The following is a 19,783-nucleotide window of genomic DNA, read 5'->3' as shown; positions in this document are numbered from 1 at the left end:
CATGGAAACAATATTAACTACTGCGAGTTGAATGCCTGCAGCGTTCAGTCAGCTCAGCTGTCCTACAACACAATATTCTATAACTGGCTAGTTTTGTCTCGTCTCTCCTGATATCCGCTGTTAGACCTTTCCCGTGGAGACAAATCCCAGAACTACTATCCCTACAGGTGTAGGCTACATGTGAACATGGCACAAACATGGTCAGCTTGAGTGTAGATACATCAACTAAAAGTTGATGGGTGTGTTCGTGTTAGAGACAAAAGATTCTGCTGTACATATCATATTGATGTTCTTTATAAAGACCCTTTACCTAATACGTCAAAATCAGTTGTGTGTGTAGAGTACCACTTCAGCTGTCTAACCAGAGCTAGGATTATATTTCTATGGTATATTTTCCCAAATCTAAGGATTTGACTGTCTAACACACGGACATGCACAGCTCTCTGGTGAGGTTCTATCTTCAAGTCTCCCTTCCATATATGTAATTATTACAGATTATGGACATGTGCAGTCAGGTGGCAAGACGGGTGGAGTGCATGACACACCTTCCTGGATATGACAGAGTTTGCCTCGTGTCCAGAAGGGAGTGTTCAATAACTACAGGCAGATGTGAGATGCAGGAGAATGGCACTTTTCTTGTACTGAGTAGCCTACAGAGTAATATGAGAAGAATGCAATTCTTCTGTAGATATTCTAAACAAAGTGTTTTGATAACTTTCAGGTGTGACAATTCCATGTAGAATAAACCATACTTCACATAATACTGTAGAAGCAGTGTTCTGCTAATATAACAATGTGCAAATATTACACTGGTCTTTCATCTTCTATTGTCACTCACAGCTGATACAGATACTGTACTTATCAACATTTTGTCTGGTGGTGCTGGGGCTACCTTGTCAGTCGGCATACCTTATTTTTTGGTGTCTCATATCCCCCCATTGATAGTACCATTCGATTCAATAATAACAAAATATTATAAAAAGTAATAGATATGTCTTGTATGATTATTATCGCTGAGTGCAAGGTCTCTCTCCATTCAGAGACATCAGCCTCAAGCCCGTCTGTCAGTCTGGACTCATCACATCATCTTGCAAGTCTCCCAAGTGCTGGATCCTTACAGGTATCTGTGAACACATACACACATTGTCATTGTTCTTTTACCAATGGCAGTTAGAATAGGTGATATCTGACACAAACATATACTTTGTTGAAGTTTGAACAGGTCAAACTACCTAATTCTGTTCTCTCCATCGAAGACCGGTGGTGAACAGGCTGGAGGTGAGATCTTTGCCAGAGCCCCATTGATGGGCATAGCAGCATAGATCAGCTCCTGGCCTCTCATCAAAGATACTGGTCGGTCACACACACGCCGAGCACTAATTACATTATCAATGGCGAACACTGATCAGGCTGGTGCCACCAGGCTAGGTTATACCCTGGACATTATATGGTGAACACGGTGATCAGGCTGGTTCCACCAGGCTAGGTTATACCCTGGACATTATATGGTGAACACGGTGATCAGGCTGGTTCCACCAGGCTAGGTTATACCCTGGACATTATATGGTGAACACGGTGATCAGGCTGGTTCCACCAGGCTAGGTTATACCCTGGACATTATATGGTGAACACGGTGATCAGGCTGGTTCCACCAGGCTAGGTTATACCCTGGACATTATATGGTGAACACGGTGATCAGGCTGGTTCCACCAGGCTAGGTTATACCCTGGACATTATATGGTGAACACGGTGATCAGGCTGGTGCCACCAGGCTAGGTTATACCCTGGACATTATATGGTGAACACGGTGATCAGGCTGGTTCCACCAGGCTAGGTTATACCCTGGACATTATATGGTGAACACGGTGATCTTGCTGGTTCCACCAGGCTAGGTTATACCCTGGACATTATATGGTGTACACGGTGATCAGGCTGGTTCCACCAGGCTAGGTTATACCCTGGACATTATATGGTGAACACGGTGATCAGGCTGGTGCCAGGCTAGGTTATACCCTGGACATTATACACTGCTCAAAAAAATAAAGGGAACACTTAAACAACACAATGTAACTCCAAGTCAATCACACTTCTGTGAAATCAAACTGTCCACTTAGGAAGCAACACTGATTGACAATAAATTTCACATGCTGTTGTGCAAATGAAATAGAAAATTATAGGCAATTAGCAAGACACCCTCAATAAAGGAGTGGTTCTGCAGGTGGGGACCACAGACCACTTCTCAGTTCCTATGCTTCCTGGTTGATGTTTTGGTCACTTTTGAATGCTGGCAGTGCTTTCATTCTAGTGGTAGCATGAGACGGAGTCTACAACCCACACAAGTGGCTCAGGTAGTGCAGCTCATCCAGGATGGCACATCAATGCGAGCTGTGGCAAGAAGGTTTGCTGTGTCTGTCAGCGTAGTGTCCAGAGCATGGAGGCGCTACCAGGAGACAGGCCAGTACATCAGGAGACGTGGAGGAGGCCGTAGGAGGGCAACAACCCAGCAGCAGGACCGCTACCTCCGCCTTTGTGCAAGGAGGAGCAGGAGAAGCACTGCCAGAGCCCTGCAAAATGACCTCCAGCAGGCCACAAATGTGCATGTGTCTGCTCAAACGGTCAGAAACAGACTCCATGAGGGTGGTATGAGGGCCTGATGTCCACAGGTGGGGGTTGTGCTTACAGCCCAACACCGTGCAGGACGTTTGGCATTTGCCAGAGAACACCAAGATTGGCAAATTCGCCACTGGCGCCCTGTGCTCTTCACAGATGAAAGCAGGTTCATACTGAGCACGTGACAGACGTGACAGAGTCTGGAGACGCCGTGGAGAACGTTCTGCTGCCTGCAACATCCTCCAGCATGACCGGTTTGGCGGTGGGTCAGTCATGGTGTGGGGTGGCATTTCTTTGGGGGGCCGCACAGCCCTCCATGTGCTCGCCAGAGGTAGCCTGACTGCCATTAGGTACCGAGATGAGATCCTCAGACCCCTTGTGAGACCATATGCTGGTGCGGTTGGCCCTGGGTTCCTCCTAATGCAAGACAATGCTAGACCTCATGTGGCTGGAGTGTGTCAGCAGTTCCTGCAAGAGGAAGGCATTGATGCTATGGACTGGCCCGCCCGTTCCCCAGACCTGAATCCAATTGAGCACATCTGGGACATCATGTCTCGCTCCATCCACCAACGCTACGTTGCACCACAGACTGTCAAGGAGTTGGCGGATGCTTTAGTCCAGGTCTGGGAGGAGATCCCTCAGGAGACCATCCGCCACCTCATCAGGAGCATGCCCAGGCGTTGTAGGGAGGTCATACAGGCACGTGGAGGCCACACACACTACTGAGCCTCATTTTGACTTGTTTTAAGGACATTACATCAAAGTTGGATCAGCCTGTAGTGTGGTTTTCCACTTTAATTTTGAGTGTGACTCCAAATCCAGACCTCCATGGGTAAATTGGATTTCCATTTATTATTTTTGTGTGATTTTGTTGTCAGCACATTCAACTATGTAAAGAAAAAAGTATTTAATAAGATTATTTCTTTCATTCAGATCTAGGATGTGTTTAAGTGTTCCCTTTATGTTTTTGAGCAGTATATGTTGAACACAGTGATCAGGCTGGTGCCAGGCTAGGTTATGCCCTGGACATTACATGTTGAACACAGTGATCAAGCTGGTGCCAGGCTAGGTTATACCCTGGACATTATATGTTGAACACAGTGATCAGGCTGGTGCCAGGCTAGGTTATGCCCTGGACATTATATGCATCTAATAAGTTGAAAATAAGCAAAGAATGCATGTCAGTTTACATAAATGATGTTTCACAATTGGCTTATTAAAGTAGTGAAGTGGGTTACCTTCTGTATTTGTACAAATGATGAGCCTGTGAAAGCTGTTGCCTCTGACAGGTGAATGTTTCTGGACGGATACTTGCCAACATGTGGCTGACTGTTCCATTCACAGCAATGCTCACAGTGAGGGCATGTCTGCACAATACTGGTGTGGGCCCCCGTGCTGTTCTTCATGCTGCATGTTCGGCTGCAAACTGGGCATCTCCCAAACAACTGCAACAGGCAATCTTATGAGGTGGGGTTGACTAATAGGGCCTGGGACAGGGTGATGTAATAGACAGCCAAGTGCAATTGCATTGTGTTCTAAAGAAAGAACAAAGCTTTTTGCTAATGCATGTCACAACCAAAACGACTCTACTGGTTGTATCTGCTTGCCTGGGAAATTATCCTACTAGTTTGTCAAGCTAGGTATTTTTTTATAAAACTGTTCACATTTCACATAACACACATTACCTGTAGTTGTTGATGGAGCCGTCTGTGTCATTAGGGCAGTAACTCTTTGTCACTATCAGAGGCCTCATGATGGCGTGTCCTTTTCATAGGAGTCGAGGGAAACTCTGTCAACAACGGAGGAGGTGTCACAAGGGTACTTATATCGCATGAAACACTTATTCTGAGGTCTTGCCTGACAAGCAGTAAAAATAGCGAGTGAAAAGTGAATTCATTGACTTTTGGAGGTTGCTAAACCATTGCAATCACATTGCTGGACATGTTATGATACACATCTTTGCTTTTTCTGGTAGAGGTCCCGGCATCCGTTCAAGACCAGGGGATCAGCCTGGCACCCAACTGTGCACTTTGTCTAACAGAAAAACAGGGTCAACGGTTGCCATCATCCTTCAATTATAAACATAGCTTGAGAAATAACGTAATCTCGTTAGGAAGCTAATTATATGCTTTACAGATGTAGACTGGCTCCATATTGGATTCAGGCCGGTGACAGTGTTACGCTATGTAACCAACTGTGACATGTTTTGCTATGGCCCTGGGCTGGTTTGGTTTTCTTTGTTGCTTGTTAGTACACTGTTGTAGTCAAACATGAGTTAGCTAGTACCACAATAGCTGCATCCAATATTTATTTGTGCCGTGACATGGGTTGCACCCACATTTTTGCGACTGCACTTGAAGAAACTTTCAAAGTTCTTGAAATGTTCCAGATTGACTGACCTTCATGTCTTAAAGTAATGATGGACTGTCATTTCTCTTTGCTTATTTGACCTGTTCTTGGTATTTTACCAAATAGGGCTATCTTCTGTATACCACCTCTACCTTGTCACAACACAACTGTCTCAAACGCATTAAGAAGGAAATAAATCCCACAAATTCACTTTTAACAAGGCACACCTGTTAATTGAAATGCATTCCAGGTGACTACCTCATGAAGCTGGTTGAGAGAATACTAAGAGTGTGCAAAGCTGTCAACAAGGCAAAGGGTGGCTACTTTGAAGAATTTAAAATAAAACATACATTTTGATTTGTTTAACATTTTCAGTTACTACATGATTCCATATGTGTTGTTTCATAGTTTTGTTGTCTTCGCTATTATTATACAATGTCCAAACTTTTGACTGGTACTGTAAGTATTCAGCCCCTTTGCTATGAGTCTTGAAATTGAGCTAAGGTGCATCCTTTTTCCATTGATCATCCTTGAGATGTTTCTACAACTTGATTGGAGTCCACCTGTGGTAATTTCAATTGATTGGACATGATTTGGAAAGGCACACCTGTCTATATAAGGTCCCACAGTTGACAGTGCATGTCAGAGCAAAAACCAAGCCATGAGGTCGAAGGAATTTATCCTTAGGGCTCCGAGACAGGACTGTGTCTAGGCACAGATCTGGGGAAGGGTACCAAAGCATTTCTGCAGCATTGAAGGTCCCCAAGAACACAGTGGCCTCCATCATTCTTAAATGAAAGAAGTTTGGAACCACCAAGACTCTTCCTAGAGCTGGCCACCCGGCCAAACTGAGCAATCGGGAGACAAGGGCCTTGGTCAGGGAGGTGACCAGGAACCCGATGGTCACTCTGAATGAGCTCCAGAGGTCTTCTGTGGGGATGGGAGAACCTTCCAGAAGGACAACCATCTCTGCAGCACTCCACCAATCAGGCCTTTATGGTAGAGTAGCCAGAAAGAAGCCACTCCTCAGTTAAAGGCACATACCAGCCCGCATGGAGTTTGCCAAAAGGCACCTAAAGACTCTCAGACCATGAGAAACAAGATTCTCTGGTCTGATGAAACTAAGATTGAACTCTTTGGCTTGATTGCCAAGTGTCACGTCTGGAGGAAACCTGACACCATCCCTACGGTGAAGCATGGTTATGGCAGCATCATGCTGTGGTGATGTTTTTAAACGACAGGGACTGGGAGACTAGTCAGGATCAAGCCAAAGATGAACGGAGCAAAGTACAGAGAGATCCTTGATGAAAACCTTCTCCAGAGCGCTCAGGACCTCAGACTGGGGCGACGGTTCAACTTCTGACAGGACAACGACCCTAATCACACAGCCAAGACAACACAGGAGTGGCTTCGGGACAATTCTCTGAATGTCCTTGAGTGGCCCAGGCAGAGCACAGACTTGAACCCGATTGAACATCTGTCAGCGCAACGGTCTAAGGCACTGCATCTCAGTGCCAGAGGCGTCACTACAGATCCTGGTTCGAATCCAGGCTGTATCACAACCGGCTGTGATTGGGAGTCCCATAAAGCCACGCACAATAGGCCCAGCGTTGTCCGGGTTTGGCCGGGGTAGGCCGTCATTGTAAATAAGAATTTGTTCTTAACTGACTTGCCCAGTTAACCTCTTGGCGTTCCCCTAGGATAGGGGGCGCTAAAGCGATTTTTGAAAAAAAATCGTGCCCATTTTAAACGGCCTCCTACTCAAACTCAGAAGCTAGGATATGCATATAATTAATACTTGTGGATAGAAAACACCCTAAAGTTTCTAAAACTGTTTGAATGGTGTCTGAGTATAACAGAACTCATATGGCAGTCAAAACCCCGAGACAGATGGAAACAGGAAGTGGAATTCTGAATTGCGAACTCAACTTCATCACGTTGCCTATTAATCACACCGTGAGCTATGGTTCATTGAGCACTTCCTATTGCTTCCACTAGATGTCCCCAGTCTTCACAAATTGGTTTGAGCCTTCTACTGTTAAAATTGAATGAATGAGACGCTGTGGAACGTGGTCATACGGAGAGGGCCATCACCATTATGACGCCGGCGCCCCTGGTTACCCTCCCCTTTCGAAACGTTTTGAAACACAATGCAATCGTCCCCCTCGAATCTTATTGGCTCTCTTGTTGAAACAGGCCCTGAAGATTTATGTTATACAACGTTTGACATGTTTGAACGAACCTAAATGGGAAAAAAATGCTTTTTGTCGAAATGGCTGTCCCGTGGCCGACGGAGGATTTGGATCAGCCTTCAGACGCGCTAACAAGAACAAGCTAATGGAACATAATGGATTAACTTTTTCGAACGAAAATACATTTGTTGTGGACCTGGGATTCCTGGAAGTGCTTTCTGATGAAGACAACCAAAGGTAAGGGATTATTGACAATCGTATACAAGACTAGATGTGATATGCGATTGTTCCAAGATGGCGCTGACATGTAACGTTAACCTATTTTTCAGAGTATCGCATCCCCTTTCATCGCAAAGTATGATTACCCAGTAAAGTTAATTTTAAATCTGGTATTACAGGTGCTTTCAAGAGATATTCATCTATAAATCTTAGAATGACAATATTCAATTTAAAAAATGTTTTCGAATAGTAATTTAGTCAATTGTAGCTCTGTTTCATCGGATGCATTTGAGGGAAAATAGTTAGTCAACGTTACGCACCGATGTAAAATGCTGTTTTTATATATAAATATGAACTTTATCGAACAAAAGAATGCATGTATTGTGTAACATGATGTCCTAGGTGTGTCATCTGATGAAGATTGTCAAAGGTTAGTGCTGCATTTAGCTGTTTTTTGGTTATTTGTGATGTATGTGGTTGGTCGGAAAATGGCTATGTGGCTACTTTTACGATATACTCCTCTAACATAATCTAATGTTTTGCTTTTGCTGTAAAGCCTTTTTGAAATCGGACCACGTGGTTCGATTCAGGAGAGGTGTATCTATAAAACGATATAATTTGAATTTGTTTAATTTTTTTTATTATTACATTTTGTTATGCTAATGGCGATATGATTTTTCGCTGGATGTCCGCCGCACAGGGGTTAAATAAAGGTTTAATAAATAAAAAAGATTAAGAATTGTTGACTTTCATAAAGCTGGAAAGGGTTACATAAGTATTTCTTAAAGCCTTGATGTTCACCAGTCCACGATAAGACACCTTGTCTATAAATGGAGAAAGTTCAGCACTGTTGCTACTCTCCCTAGGAGTGGCTGTCCTGCAAAGATGACTGCAAGAGCACAGTGCAGAATGCTCAATGAGGTTAAGAAGAATCCTAGTGTCAGCTAAAGACATTCAGAAATCTCTGGAACATGCTAACATCTCTGTTGACGAGTCTACGATACGTAAAACACTAAACAGGAATGGTGTTCATGGGAGGACACCACGGAAGAAGCCACTGCTGTCCGAAAAAAACATTGCCGCATGTCTGAAGTTCGCAAAAGAGCACCTGGATGTTCCACAGCGCTACTGGCAAACTGTTCTGTGGACAGATTAAACTAAAGTTGAGTTGTTTGGAAGGAACACACAACACTATGTGGAGAAGAAAAGGCACAGCACATCAACATCAAAACCTCATCCCAACTGTAAAGTATGGTGAAGGGAGCATAATGGTTTGGGGCTGCCTCAGGGCCTGGACAGATTGCTATCATCGACGGAAAAATAAATTCCTAAATGTATCAAGACATTTTGCAGGAGAATGTAAGGCTATCTGTCCGCCAATTGAAGCTCAACAGAAGTTGGGTGCTGTAACAGGACAACAACCCAAAACACAGTAGTAAATCAACAGCTGAATGGCTTCAACAGAAGAAAATGCGCCTTCTGGAGTGGCCCAGTCAGAGTCGTGACAACTTGATTTTGAAATGCTGTGGCATGACCTCGAACGGTTCACACCAGACATCTTAAGAATATTGCTGAACTGAAACAGTTTTGTAAAGAGGAATGGTCCAAAATTCCTCCTGACCGTTGTGCAGGTCTTTTCCGCAACTACAGGAAACATTTGGTTGAGGTAATTGCTGCCAAAGGAGGGTCAACCAGTCATTAAGTCCAAGGGTTCACATACTTTTTCCACCCTGCACTGTGAATGTTTACACACTGTGTGTTCAGTAAATACATTAACATTTATAATTATTTGTGTGTTATTAGTTTAAGCAGACTGTGTTTGTCTATTGTTGTGACCTAGATGAAGATCAGATCAAATTTTATGACCAATTTATGCAGAAGTCCAGGTAATTCCAAAGGGTTCACATACTTTTTCTTGCCACTGTATTGCATCTTGCCTATGCCGTTCAGTCATCGCTCATCAATATATTTATATATTCTTATTCCATCCCTTTAGATATGTGTTTTAGGTAGTTCCTGTGGAATTGTTAGACAACAATGCCACTTTATTAAATGCTTACATACCCTACATTACACATCTCATATGTATATACTGTACTCTATACCATCTACTGCATCTTGCCTATGCCGTTTGGCCATCGCTCATCCAAATACTTATATGTACATATTCTTATTCATTCCTTTACACTTGTGTATAAGGTAGTTGTTGTGAAATTGTTAGATTACTTGTTAGATATTACTGCACTGTCGGAACTAGAAGCACAAGCATTTCGCTACACTCACATTAACATCTGCTAACCATGTGTATGTGACCAATACAATTTGATTTGATTTGAACACTAAGTGGGAGAGTGCAGTGTGGAATGCAATAGAGATTGTATCGTCTGTGGATCTGTCTGGGCGGTATTCAAATTGGAGTGGGCATGGGGTGATGGTGTTGATGTGAGCCATGACCAGCCTTTCAAAGCATTTCATGGCTACAGATGTGAGTGCTACGGGGCCATAGTCATTTAGACAGGTTATTTTGGTGTTCTTGGGCACAGGGACTATGGTGGTCTGCTTCAGAAAATATTCACACCCCTTGACTTGTTGTGTTATTAAGCTCTTACATCTAGACGTTCCGCTAGTGGAACACCTGCTCCAATATCCAATGATAGGCGTGGCGCAAATTACAAATTCCTCAAAAATCCCCAAACTTCCATTTTTCAAACATATGACTATTTTACACAATTTTAAAGACAAGACTCTCCTTTATCTAACCACACTGTCCGATTTCAAAAAGGCTTTACAGCGAAAGCAAAACATTAGATTATGTCAGCAGAGTACCCAGCCAGAAATAATCACACACCCATTTTTCAAGCTAGCATATAATGTCACATAAACCAAAACCACAGCTAAATGCAGCACTAACCTTTGATGATCTTCATCAGATGACACGCCTAGGACATTATGTTATACAATACATGCATGTTTTGTTCAATCAAGTTCATATTTATATCAATAACCAGCTTTTTACATTAGCATGTGATGTTCAGAACTAGCATTCCCACCGAACACTTCCAGTGAATTTACTAAATTACTCACGATAAACGTTCACAAAAAACATAACAATTATTTTAAGAATTATAGATACAGAACTCCTTTATGCAATCGAGGTGTCCGATTTTAAAATAGCTTTTCGGTGAATGCACATTTTGCAATATTCTGAGTAGATAGCCCAGCCATCACGGCTAGCTATTTTGACACCCACCAAGTTTGACCCTCACCAAACTCCGATTTACTATTAGAAAAGTTTGATTACCTTTGCTGTTCTTCGTCAGAATGCACTCCCAGGCCTGCTACTTCAATAACAAATGTTGTTTTGGTTCAAAATAATCCATAGTTATATCCAAATAGCAGCGTTTTGTTCGTGCGTTCAAGACACTATCCAAGGGTGACGAAGGGTTACGCGCCCGACGCGTTTCGTGACAAAAAAAAATCTAAATATTCCATTACCGTACTTCGAAGCATGTCAACCGCTGTTTAAAATCAATTTTTATGCTATTTTTCTCGTAAAAAAAGCGATAATATTCCGACCGGGAGTCGTTGTTTACGTTCAAAGACGAAAGAATAAAAACATGGGGTCGCCTCATGCATTTGCCTCCAGTCTCTGTTCTCTGATCGACCACTATCAAAATGCGCTGTTTTTCAGCCAGGGCCTGCAAAGCCACCATTCAGCTTTTTGCCGCCTTCTGAGAGCCCATGGGAGCCGTAGGAAGTGTCACGTTACAGCAGAGATCCCCTGTTTTGGTTAGAGATGATCAAGAAGGCCAAGAAATGGTCAGAGAGGGCGCTTCCTGTTTGGAATCTTCTCAGGTTTTTGGCCTGCCAAATGAGTTCTGTTATACTCACAGACACCATTCAAACAGTTTTAGAAACTTTGGAGTGTTTTCTATCCAAAGCTAATAATTATATGCATATTCTAGTTTCTGGGCAGGAGTAATAATCAGATTAAATCGCGTACGTTTTTTATCCGGCCGTGAAAATACTGCCCCCTATCCATAACAGGTTAAATGATTTATTATTAAATGTAGATGATGTGTCACTGGCCTACTACACACAATACCCCATAATGTCAAAGTAGAACGATGTTGTTTTTTAAGTCAATAAGTATTCAACCCCTTCATTATTGCAAGCCAAAATAAGTTCAGGAGTAAAAATGTGCATACCATGTCACATAATAAGTTGTATGGACTCACTCTCTGTGCAATAATAGTCTTTAACATGATTTTTGAATGACTACCTTATCTCTGTACCCCACACATACAATGATCTGCAAGGTCCCTCAGTCGAGCAGTGCATTTAAAACACAGATTCAACCACAAAGACCAAGGTTTTCCAATGCCTCACAAAGATGGGCACCTATTGGTAGATGGGTTAACATAAAAAAAGCAGACATTGAATATCCCTTTGAGCATGGTGAAGTTATTAATTACACTTTGGATGGTGTATCAATATACCCAGTCAGTACAAAGATACAGGCGTCCTTCCTAACTCAGTTGCTGGAGAGGAAGGAAACAGCTTAGAGATTTCACCATGAGGACAATGGTGACTTTAAAACAGTTAGAGTTTAATGGCTGTGGTAGGAGAAAACGGAGGATGGATCAACAACATTGTAGTTACTCAACAATACTAACCTAATTGACAGAGCGAAAAGAAGGAAGCCTATACAAAATACAAATATTCCAAAACATGCATCCTGTTTGCAATAAGGGACTAAAGTAAAACAGCCAAAAAAATATGGAAAAATAAATTAACTTTATGTTCTGAATACAAAGTGTTGTGTTGTTTAAAATCCAACACTTTACTGAGTACCACTCTTCAAATGTTCATGTATGGGGGTGGCTGCATCATGTTATGGGTATGCTTGTCAGCGGCAAGGACTAGGGAGGTTGTTTTTGATAAAAAGAAACGCTAAGCACAGGCAAAATCCTAGAGGAAAACCTGGTTCAGTCTGCTTTCCAACACACACTGGGAGACAAATTCGTCTTTCAGCAGGACAATAAGTTGGCTGGATGTCCTTTAGGTGGTGGACCATTCTTGATACACACGGGAAACTTGCAGTTCTTGTCACACTCAACCCGGTGCACCTGGCACTTACAACCATACCCCATTCAAAGGCACTTAAATCTTTTGTCTTGTCCATTCACCCGCTGAATGGCACAAATACACAATCCATGGCTCAATTGTCTCTATGCTTAAAAATCCTTCTTCAACCTGTCTCCTCTCCTTCATCTACACTGATTTGAAGTGGATTTAACAGATGACATCAATAAGGGATCATAGCTTTCACCTGGTTTCACCTTGTCAGTCTGTATGTTATGGAAAGAGGAAATGTTCCTAATGTTTTGTACACTGTGTGTACGGTCAGAAAACCTTTTTTTTCTTCTCCTGGATAATTTTTCCCCCCCTGGGAAAGTAGAGAGAGAGTGGCTTGCTCGTCACAGCAGCAGGCCCCAGCGAGAAAGGTACAAGGGCAGGCAGACACTTTCATTACAGGAATCATGAGGACTTCACTGAATGTCCAAATCATGATTTTAGCCTCCTAGAAAAATAGGACGATTTGATTGAAGATGACCATGTATACTGAACAAAAATCTAATTGCAACATGCAACAATTTGAAAGATTTTACTGAGTTAATGTTCATAGAAGGTTATCAGTCAATTGAAAGAAATTCATTAGTCTATGGATTTCACACGACTGAGCAGGGGCACAGCCAATCATAATTCGTTTTTTTTTCCCACAAAAGGGCTTTATTACAGACAGAAATAATCCTCAGACGATTCTGTAGGTGAAGAAGCTGGATGTGGAGGTCCTGGGCTGGCATGGTTACATGTGGTCTGTGGTTGTGAGGCCGGTTGGAGGTACTGCCATATTCTCTAAAACAACGTTAGAGGTGTTTTATGGTAGAGAAATGAACATTCAATTATCTGGCAACAACTCTGGTGGACATTCCTGCAGTCAGCATGCCAGTTGCATACTCCCTCAAAACTTGAGACATCTGTGGCATTGTGTTGTTATTACTATTTTCCCTAACCCTAATCCGTACTCTCATTCTAACCTTAACAAAAAACCTAATCTTAACCTTAATCCTAGCCCCTAACCCTAAAACTAACCCCATCTCCCCTAAACCTAATTCTAACCCTAACACTAATTCTAACCTTAACCCTAAACCCCCTAGAAATGTGTTGGTTCCCTTGTGGGGACTAACAAAATGTCCCCAGTTGGTCAAATGTTTGTTTGTTTACTATTCTTGTGGGGACTTCTGCTCCCCACAAGAATAGTTAAACATGTCCACAAACACTGAGTTCAGATGATCTGATCACATGTTTGTCTGTAGGCGTGTGTGTATATTTGTGAGTGTCCTCTCTCCGGTCACACCCCTCCCCCTTTGGCACAGAGGGTTTCGTTTCCCCACCCCTTCTCCACCCCTCAGAGGGAGAGGGGAGGGAAGGGCAAAGGGGCTAGACTGCACTATGGAATTTGGGCAAAGGTTTGACTTGTTGTGTACTCAGTTGTGAGGGGGGAGAATAGTGGTGGTTAGTTAGGTAGAGGTTGGCTTGGTGTGTGTGTGTGGGGGGGGGGTCATTTGAGTGGCTCAATCTGGTTCTCGCCCTTTCGCAGTGGGAGAACCTGCCACATACACTCTCCCACCCTCAGCCCAGTGGGTGGTGTTGGCATCTGGCCCCGGGGTCCTTCCTCGGTGGGGTCCTCCTGGGCTCTATAGGCCCAGCCCCAGCCAGGAAGGGTGGTGGTGGTGAGTGGACTCCAGCCCTGCTCTAGCCCCACAGCGCTGGTTATAGTGCAACGGGTCGCTGTGAACCTCTGTCTGTGTGAACCTCATAGCCCTTGTCCCCTCTTCTTTCTTTTCTCCACTCTCTTCTTCTTCCCTGTTCACTGTCCCATTTCTCTTCTACTGTCTCTTCTCTCAAATCCTCTCTCTGTTCCCCCTTCTATCTGTACCCTTACCTTCTTCTCTCCTCTCAAATCCTCTCCTGTCTTCTCTTTACTCTCTACCCCACCTTCTTTCCTCTCCTCCTTTGTTCCCTCCTCCCCCAGTGCTGTAGGCCTCATAAGGAGGAAAAGCAAACCGTTGTAGAGGTTATGAGTCTAATAGAGCCTAGTAGAGCCTAGACTGGAGCCTAGGGGCCTCCCTCCCTCCATCTGCCTGCATGGTAAACAGGACATGTTCTCTCTTTCATGAATGAATGTGTTGATCAACTACTCTCCACCAGAGGAAAATTGGTTGTGGGTGCTTTGTGGGTGCTTTGTGGGTGCTGTGTGTGTGTGTATATGTGTGTGTGTCGTCTCTGTCTCTGTCTCTGTCTCTGTCTCTGTCTCTGTCTCTCTCTCTCTCTCTCTCTCTCCGTCTCTCTTGCTGTGTGTGTGTCTCTCTTGCTGTGTGTGTGTCTCTCTCGCTGTGTGTGTGTCTCTCTCAATTACATTTGCTTTATTGGCAAGACGTAACAATGTACATATTGCCAAAGCTTACTTTGGATATTTACAATAAGAAAATAATTGTCAACAGGACAACAGTAACAACAATAACCAAGGGTCAAAATAACCATACATTAAACAATAACAATAAGCATACAGTAGAGGACATGTGCAGGTTGATTGGTCTGTCAGACACTGTCCCTCATCTTATGGCAGGCAGCAATGTAGTGTGCTGCCAACCCACAGCTCTCTGCGTCCTCCCCCAACAGGACGAGTAGCCTATCCTCATCAGAGAGGTCTTTGAAACCTTGAATAAGGGTTTCAAATATTGGGAAATGACACTCTCTAATTGTTTTATATTTTTGACATTTTGTCAGGAAATGCAGCTCCGTCTCAGGTTCTGCTGTTGTGCAGTGGTTGCACAGCCTTTCCTCTACAGGGAGCCAGGTTTTCCTGTGTCTACCCTTCTCAATGGCAAGGCTGTGCACACTGAGCCTGTACTTTGTCAAGGTTTTTCTAAGGTTTTGATCAGTAACCATGGTCAAATAGTTAGCCACGGTGTACTGTCGATTTAGGGCCAGATAGCACTGCATTTTGCTTTGTGCTTGTGTTTTCCAATAAGCAATGTAGTTTTGTTTTGACTGTGTTGTATTTTGGTTTATTCTGATTGATTGAATGTTCTGGTCCTGAGGCTTCAGTGTGTTAGTAGAACAGGTTTGTGAACTCAGCCCCAGGACCAGCTGGATGAGGGGACTCTTTTTTTCTTTGCTCAGCTCTTGGCATTGCAGGGCTTGGTAATGATATGAGAGGGGGTCACTGTATTTTAGACGTTTCCAAAACTGAATTGCTCTTTTTTGAGTTTTCATTATTAGTGGATATTGGCCTAATTCTGCCCTGCATGCATTGTTTAGTTTTCCTCTGGACATGTTGGATAATCTTACAGAACTCTGCATGCAGGGTTTCAATGGGGTGTTTGTCCCATTTGGTGAAATCTTGTTTTGCAAGTGGACCCCACACCTCGCTGCCATAAAGTGCAATTGGTTCAATGACATATTCAAATAGTTTTATCCAAATTGTAATAGGTATTTCAATTTGAATTAGCTTTTTAATGGCATAGAATGCCCTGCATGCTTTCTCTCTCAGTTCATTCACTGCCTCATTAAGGTGTCCAGTTGAGCTTATTTTTTTACCTCAGTAATTGTAGTGTGTGCAGTACTCTCTATATTTTGTACCAATTGAGAACTTTGGTCTAATTCCCTGAGATCTGGATCTTCTCTGGAAAATCATTATTTTAGTCTTTTTGGGGTTTACTGCCATGGCCCAGGTCTGGCAGAACTGCTTTAGCAGGTCCAGGCTCTGCTGTAGGCCATGTGCTGTGGGTGACAGCAGGCATAGGTCATCTGCGAAGAGTAGGCATTTAACTTCTGAATTGTGGAGACTAACACCAGGGGCTGAGGATTTTTCTAGAATGGTGGCCAATTCGTTGATGTAAATATTGAAGAGTGTAGGGCTCAGATTGCAACCCTGGCGAAGGCCCCGCCCCTGGTTAAAGAATTCTGTTCTTTTCTTGCCAATTTTAATGCTGCACGTATTACCCGTATACATTGATATAATGATGTCATATGTTTTACCCCCTACACCACTTTCAATAACTTTGTAGAACAGTCCTGTTTGCCAAATAGAATCAAATGCTTTTTGGAAGTCGATAAAGCAAGCGTATATTTTGGTATTATTTTGGTGGACATGTTTATCTATCAGGGTGTGTAGGGTGTAATTATGATCAGTTGTGCGATGTTTTGGTATAAATCCAATTTGGCTTTTACTCAATACATTGTGCTTATTAAGGAAGTTTAGAACTCTGACATTGATAATACTACAGAAAACCTTCCCCAGGTTACTGTTCACACAAATGCCTCTGTAATTGTTAGGGTCAAATTTGTCTCCGTTCTTAAAGATTGGGGTTGTGAGTCCTTGATTCCAGATGTCAGGGAAATAACCTACACTCAGGATCAAATTAAACAGTTTTAATATAGCCAATTGAAATTTCGTACTAGTGAGTTTGAGCATCTCATTTAGTATGCCATCAGGTCCGAATTTGAGGGCCTGAAGTTTCTTATAGAGCTCCTGGTCAGTAATTGGGGAGTCCAATGGATTTTGATTGTCCTTTATAGCTTTTTCTAATCCATTCAACTTCTCATGAATTTGGCGTTGTTCTGCATTTGTGTCAATTTGAACGGTGTTGTAGAGTGTTTTAAAATGTGTTGTTCATATATCACCATTTTGTATCGCTAATTCCTCTTATTTAGATGTTTTTCCAATTTTGCCAGAAGTTGTTTGTGTTTATGGACTCCTCAATTAGTGTCAGCTGCTTGTGCTTTTTTGGTTCTGAGTGTACGTTTATAGAGCAAAGGTCGACCGATTTATGATTTTTCAATGCCACTACCGATTATTGGAGGCCCAAAAAAAGCCGATACCGATTAATCGGCCGATTTCGCACACAAAAAAAAAAAAAACATTCAGAAAAAACCCCATCTATTTATTTATTTATTTGTAATAATGACAATTACAACAATACTGAATGAACACTTATTTTAACACATCAATAAAATCAATTTAGCCTCAAATAAATAATGAAACATGTTCAATTTGGTTTCAATAATGCAAAAACAAAGTGTTGGAGAAGAAAGTAAAAGTACATTATGTGCCATGTAAGAAAGCTAACGTTTAAGTTCCTTGCTCAGAACATGAGAAAATATGAAAGCTGGTGGTTCCTTTTAACATGAGTCTTCAATATTCCCAGGTAAGAAGTTTTAGGTTGTAGTTATTATAGGAATTATCGGACTATTTCTCTCTATACGATTTGTATTTCATATACCTTTGACTATTGGATGTTCTTATAGGCACTTTAGTATTGCCAGTGTAACAGTATAGCTTCCGTCCCTCTCCTCGCTCCTACCTGGGCTCGAACCAGGAACACATCGACAACAGCCACCCTCGTAGCAGCGTTACCCATGCAGACCAAGGGAAACAACTACTCCAAGTCTCAGAGTGAGTGACGTTTGAAATGCTATTAGCGCGCAATCCGGCTAACTAGCTAGCCATTTCATATCGGTTACACCAGCCTAATCTTGGGAGTTGACAGGCTTGAAGTCATAAACAGCGCAATGCATTGCGAAGGGCTTCCGGCAAAACGCACTAAAGTGCTATTTTGAATGAATGCTTACGAGCCTGCTGGTGCCTACCATTGCTCAGTCAGACTGCTCTATCAAATCATAGACTTAATTATAACATAATAACACACAGAAACACGAGCCTTAGGTCATTAATATGGTCGAATCTGGAAACTATCACGTTTATTCTTTCAGTGAAATACGGAACCGTTCCGTATTTTATCTAACGGGTGGCATCCCTAAGTCTAAATGTTCCTGTTACATTGCACAACCTTCAATGTTATGTTTATAATTACGTAAAATTCTGGCAAATTAGTTCGCAACGAGCCAGGCGGCCCAAACTGCTGCATATACCCTGACTCTGTTGCAGAGGTGACACATTTTCCCTAGTTAAAAGAAATTCATGTTAGCGGGCAATATTAGCTAAATATGCAGGTTTAAAAATATATACTTGTGTATTGATTTTAAGAAAGACATTGATGTTTATGGTTAGGTACAAGTTGGAGCAATGACAGACCTTTTTCGCGAATGCGCACCGCATCGATTATATGCAACGCAGGACAGGCTAGAAAAACTAGTAATATCATCAACCATGTGTAGTTAACTAGTGATTATGATTGATTGATTGTTTTTATAAGATAAGTTTAATGCTAGCTAGCAACTTACCAACTTCTTACTGCATTCGCGTAACAGGCAGGCTCCTCGTGGAGTGCAATGTAAAGCAGGTGGTTAGAGCGTTGTACTAGTTAACCGTAAGGTTGCATCCCCAAGCTGACAAGGTAAAAATCTGTCGTTCTGCCCCTGAACAAGGCAGTTAACCCACCGTTCCTGGGCCGTCATTGAAACTAAGAATGTGTTCTAACAACCTCTTACATCTAGATGTTCCGCTAGCGGAACACCTCACCAATATCCAATGGTATAGCGTGGCGCGAATTACAAATACCAAAAAAAAATGCAAAACCTTCCATTTTTCAAATGTATGACTATTTTACACCATTTTAAAGACAAGACTCTCCTTTATCTAACCACATTGTCCGATTTCAAAAAGGCTTTACAACGAAAGCAAAACATTAGATTATTTCTGGCTGGTTACTCTCCTGACATAATCACACACCCATTTTTCAAGCTAGCATATATGTCACAAAAACCAAAACCACAGCTAAATGCAGCACTAACCTTTGATGAGCTTCATCAGATGACACTCCTAGGACATTATGTTATACAATACATGCATGTTTTGTTCAATCAAGTTCATATTTATATCAAAAACCAGCTTTTTACATTAGCATGTTTTGTTCAGAACTAGCATACCCACCGAAAACCTCCGGTGAATTTACTAAATTACTCACGATAAACGTTCACAAAAAACATAATTATTTAAAGAATTATAGATACAGAACTCCTTTATGCAATCGCGGTGTCCGATTTTAAAATAGCTTTTCGGTGAAAGCACATTTTGCAATATTCTGAGTAGATAGCCCGGCCATCATGGCTAGCTATTTTGACACCCACCAAGTTTGGCACTCACCAAACTCAGATTTACTATAAGAAAAATTGGATTACCTTTGCTGTTCTTCGTCAGAATGCACTCACAGGACTTCTACTTCAACACCCAATGTTGTTTTGGTTCCAAATAATCCATAGTTATATCCAAATAGCTCAGTTTTGTTCGGCGTTCAAATCACAAACCGAAGGGTGACGCGCCGGTGCGTTTCGTGACAAAAGATTTCAAAATTTTCCATTACCGTACTTCGAAGCATGTCAAA

The 19,783-nt window shown here is 42.3% G+C and overlaps 1 protein-coding gene across 4 annotated transcripts in view; it reads left to right on the top strand.

The window, feature by feature from the left end:
* The window catches only part of LOC106560668 (Krueppel-like factor 8), a 122,126-nt gene that overhangs the window by 18,415 nt on the left and 83,928 nt on the right, over positions 1–19,783 (top strand). The window contains exon 2 of one of the 4 annotated variants that reach the window (XM_045688011.2): positions 1,041–1,120. The exons of the other annotated variants lie outside the window; for them this stretch is intronic. The gene's annotated coding sequence lies outside the window, so the exon portion shown is untranslated. The remainder of the gene's footprint in view (positions 1–1,040; positions 1,121–19,783) is intronic. 4 annotated transcript variants of the gene reach the window in all.

This window comes from Salmo salar, chromosome 10 (assembly GCF_965601325.2).
Source record: "Salmo salar chromosome 10, fSalSal1, whole genome shotgun sequence".
In the NCBI taxonomy this organism is placed as follows: Eukaryota; Metazoa; Chordata; class Actinopteri; order Salmoniformes; family Salmonidae; genus Salmo; species Salmo salar.
Note: the sequence above shows the minus strand (reverse complement) of the source record. Positions and strands in the feature narration are given on the sequence as shown.